We start from the raw sequence: 4,390 nt of genomic DNA, 5'->3' as shown, positions 1-4,390 counted from the left end.
GGATAGTAAGAGAAGTGTGGAGGCAGAAATGGTAAGGGTATGTTTTTGAGGCCAAGAAGCACCTGGCCTGACTTGGGTTAAAAGATAAGTGTTGGTCGGTAGGTGACTCTGAATCCTACTGAGTCTTTAGAACCTCAGCTGGGATGGGCAAACTGACGTTTTACTATTAAATGTCAATTTCCTCATCCCTTAATTCTGAGATATGCCAATCCTAACTTTATCTGAATGTAGCATAAGACCTCGCCATTGTCCCCTATGTTGAAATCTTCCTAGTTGTTTAGGGAACTAAGCGTTTATACTAAAGAGTCTGAAATGATAGAGCCTCCTTTGATAGCAGTGCACCCATCTGCGTGTCCATCCATAGACCATCAATCTGTCATATATTTAGTTTAGACTGTGCAGTTTCCACAATAATGGGTGATCTCTGCTTTTTGACTCAGGCCCACCCTCAATGAATCTGCTATGTCTGCTTGTAAATGAATAGCTTGTGGGTCTGGTTGTTCCCAGAATACTCTCTTGTGGTTTTGGACAGTTTCTCAGTACTTCTGAGGCTGATCAACTGGGCACAGACAAAATTGAGATTCTGCAACCACAGTTAACCCAAGGCCCACCTAGTCCCTGTCCCCTAAGGATGCCTGGCTGAGAGGCCAAGTAGCCTCCCTTTCAGGAGCATCCTTCCTAACCTCTTAATGAAGCTCATTGAAGCCTTTTCAAACTCAGTCATGATGCTGAATCACAGGTTAATTAATGTTTTCAGATGACTTCTTTACTTTCTTATTTTTTATTATTTTTTTTAACATCTACAGCACCTGGTATTCCTACGTGGTCTCCCATCCAAGTATTAACCAGGCCCGACCCTGCTTAGCTTCCAAGATCAGACGGGATCGGGCGTGTTCAGGGTGGCATAGCTGTAGACTCAGATGACTTCTTTAAATTGAAAACTTTCTGATAGGTAATATATATAGATAAATGACAAAAATTCAAATAGTATTTGAAATAGTACCAAAGCATATACTATGAGGAGTCTCTCTTCCACCCTCCCCTGTCCTCTGGTTCCCTCCCCAGAACACCAGTTTCTGTTGTCTTTCCAGAGAAATGCTCTGTGAGTACAAGCATGTATATGGATATGTAAATTAAATGGATATACCCACCTAGACTATTTTCATTATATTACAAATGGTACACACTCTTCTGTACCTTCCCTTTTTTCACTTGGTGTTCATGTCTCTTCTGTACATAAATACCTGCTTTATTTCTTTAAGGAGTATATAGTATTCCATTGTATGGATGTACTGTAATTTTTAAAAACTGATCCCCTATCGGTGGACATCTAGGTTGTTTAATTCTAAAATAATGTATGCTTAAACACCACCGGAGGAAGGAAAGTGGAAAATAAATTCTTCTGATCTTCCCTGGATCCCTATTTAGGGAGAACCATTAGTAACACTTTATCCAGAGATATTCTTTGCACAAAGAGTTCCTAGCTAATTTATTTTCTCTCTAGCTTATCTATCTAATTTACCTATCATCAACTGTTCTGCCTATTAATCAGTACACCTACCTTCCTTACATACGGGTGATACAGTCTGGCAAATACACTGACTAGCTAGATGGATGCCCTACCAATCATAATTAATGGCATACCAGTGTGAAGTAGCTGATCTTCTGTTTCAGTGCTACTCAAAGTGTGGTCCAAATTGTGATACCAGTGTGCGAATGTATCTGGTACGTGACGAGCTAGATACAGAAGTAAAGAGTGTTTAGAAACTTTTATAGCAAAATGACATTGTTGTGACATCCAAGCACCTGATCAATGGGATTGTCTTGTGGAACAGGGTAGTTTGGGTGTGTCAAACTTCTGTGGTGAGTCACTTGTAGCCCAAGCTATGTTCAAGCCATTTACAATAAAGTCATGTACTGGTCTTGACAGATTGAAAATGAAGAACACTGGTCTTTTACCACAGATAGTTTGAGAATCACCGATCTATCTTTTCTCTTAATTCTCTTAATTATACTTATCTATGTATCCATCTATCCATCCATCCATCCATCCATCCATTTACCTACCTATCATTTTATTTTTCCATCCATCCTTTTAACTCTCTTTTATGTATCAACCAAACAATCAATTAATCATATCTGTCATTAACAAGAGTAATCAATCTAAGATATTGAATAGTGAACCTCAATATGGAAACAAATTCTATGGCACAAAGGTTATATATGATCTATTCGCCAGTACATAATATATTTCATGTCTTTGCGGCCCCTATGCTAACTCATTGTTTTAAAGATATGCTTTGTCATATTTCATTTCTGAACAATGAAGAGAAATCTAAATTCTGTTGTGTGTGTGTGTGTGTGTGTGTACATGTGTGTGTGTGTGACTACTCTACCTGCAAGCATTGCTAGCTACAGACTCAGTAATTAATTGTAGTGATGAGAAAAACGTACATGCTGGGTTGTTTTTTAAAAATATATATTCCTTTGTGGTGGGTTTCTGCAAATGTTAAGATACTGAATATTTGTCTTTCTCCCAATTTGTCAATGAAAAACATTTCTTGACCTAGGTGTTCAAAGGCTGAGGAAGCAGATACAGTAACCCATCAACAAGTAGAAAATGCAAGCAAATGACAAATGTAACTAAATGAACAGACATAACTTTTTCTGACATGATTTTATTTTAGTATTTATTTTTAAAAGCTGGCTTTTTAACATAGTCTTACCCAAAAAAATTAAAGCAAAGAGCATTTTTCTCAATCCATTGAGATTTTGCTTCCTGGCAATTGTCAGTTTGGCTCAAATAAACTCATAAAGATTCTCTCAAAAAAAACAAAACAAAACATTAAAGCAGGACTGAAGGATATAAAGTGAAAAGTAAGAGTACTTCACTCATTGGTTTTACTCATGTGTAACCACCATTCACAATTGCTTGTGTGTCTTCCAGGGGTTTATTATGCATACATATGATTTCACTTATAATGACATCGGATGGTTGTTTTGGTTTTGTGGGAACTATAGTTTAGGTGGTCTTTGTTTCCGGTTGACCCTCACAAAACCTCAGGACTGAATATAGTGTTGGTATGGATTAAATTATGGAGAACTGGATGTGCTGCCTGATGGGGAGGTCTTAGGGTGAAAAGCTTTGTTGGGGTAACTATAGTTCACAGACTGGGATTTAGCTTTGTGGTTCAAGAAATTGATGTCCTTGGTACTACAAAATGGATCAGGTTTTAGAGGATGTCTGATGTGGGCTGTACTGGGATGGGAAGGGATAGAAATTTTAACTGCAGTTTCTGAGTTCACAAGCAGTGACTTGAATATTCTTCCATCCTGGAATGAAGTACTCATAAGAGTGGCTTAATTGCTGGGAAGTTGCTTTGGTGGTGCTGAAAAGGGAAGAAGTGAAATCATTTTAGAGATACTAAAAAGGTAAATTTGACAGGATTTGGTGATAGATTAGATAAGGGCGGCAAGGAAAAGATGTGGAAAGGAAGATTTGCAGGCTGTATAATGGCATGAATGATGGTGTCTCTAATTGTAACAAATAGTACTGGAAGATTTAGAAAAAGTTGAGAAATTTTTTAACATGTTGAGTTTGAGGTGACATTAAGATATCCAAGGGAGATATATATAGATACATTTTAGTTAACTAATCTATATCCAGATAATTAATAATAGATATATTAGTTAACTAATCTATCTCCAGATAACTAATCTCTATCTATTTATATCTGTATAACTAGTTAACTATAACCATGTATATGTATAATTATTCAAATGCAGGTGTGGATGAGATCCCTTAGAGAGAAAGAGAGAGAGAGAGAGGAGTTACAAATAGAGTGAGAGAAAAGAGAAGTCCTGAGAGATCCTGTAAAGGAGATGGAGAAGAAACAGCTAGAGATATAGCACAAAATCCAGAAAGTAGTGCATGAAATCCAGGGAAACTCAAGAAGGAGGAATGGTTAATTCTGTGGCTTGTTTCTCAAAGGTCAAGGAAATTAAGAACTGAAAAATGTCTAGTGTGTGGTTTTGCCACTGAGGCCATTTCTTTTCCACAGGTAGGGCAAGGGCAGAGGCCTGGGGTACTAATTTATATAATCTAGTTTTTGATTAAGAAAAATGAAGAGATAAGCATCTTAGGTAAGGTTCGTCCCACCAACTCCTGTATACTCTGCAGTAGTGGTCTCGAACATTTTGGTACCAGGGACTGGTGCTCCTATGAGAGTATAATGCCTGATGACCTGAGGTGGAGCTGAGGTGGTGATGCTAGTGCTGGGGAGCGGCTGCAAATACAGATGAAGCTTCGATCGCTTGTCTACCACTCACCTCCTGCTGTGCGGCCCAGTTCCTAACAGGCTGCAGCCCAGGGGCTTGGGGACCCCTGCTG

At 38.4% G+C, this 4,390-nt stretch overlaps 1 protein-coding gene and 1 non-coding gene across 2 annotated transcripts in view; one reads left to right on the top strand and one right to left on the bottom strand.

The window, feature by feature from the left end:
* The window catches only part of WWTR1 (WW domain containing transcription regulator 1), a 117,401-nt gene that overhangs the window by 9,070 nt on the left and 103,941 nt on the right, over positions 1-4,390 (top strand). The window lies entirely within an intron of this gene.
* On the bottom strand, positions 798-916 carry LOC112474511. Its single transcript, XR_003044374.1, has one exon. It is a non-coding gene; the product is annotated as a 5S ribosomal RNA (ribosomal RNA).

Source organism: Pteropus alecto, unplaced genomic scaffold, assembly GCF_000325575.1.
Source record: "Pteropus alecto unplaced genomic scaffold, ASM32557v1 scaffold239, whole genome shotgun sequence".
Classification (NCBI taxonomy): domain Eukaryota; kingdom Metazoa; phylum Chordata; class Mammalia; order Chiroptera; family Pteropodidae; genus Pteropus; species Pteropus alecto.
This window is presented reverse-complemented; position numbering and strand designations above follow the sequence as displayed.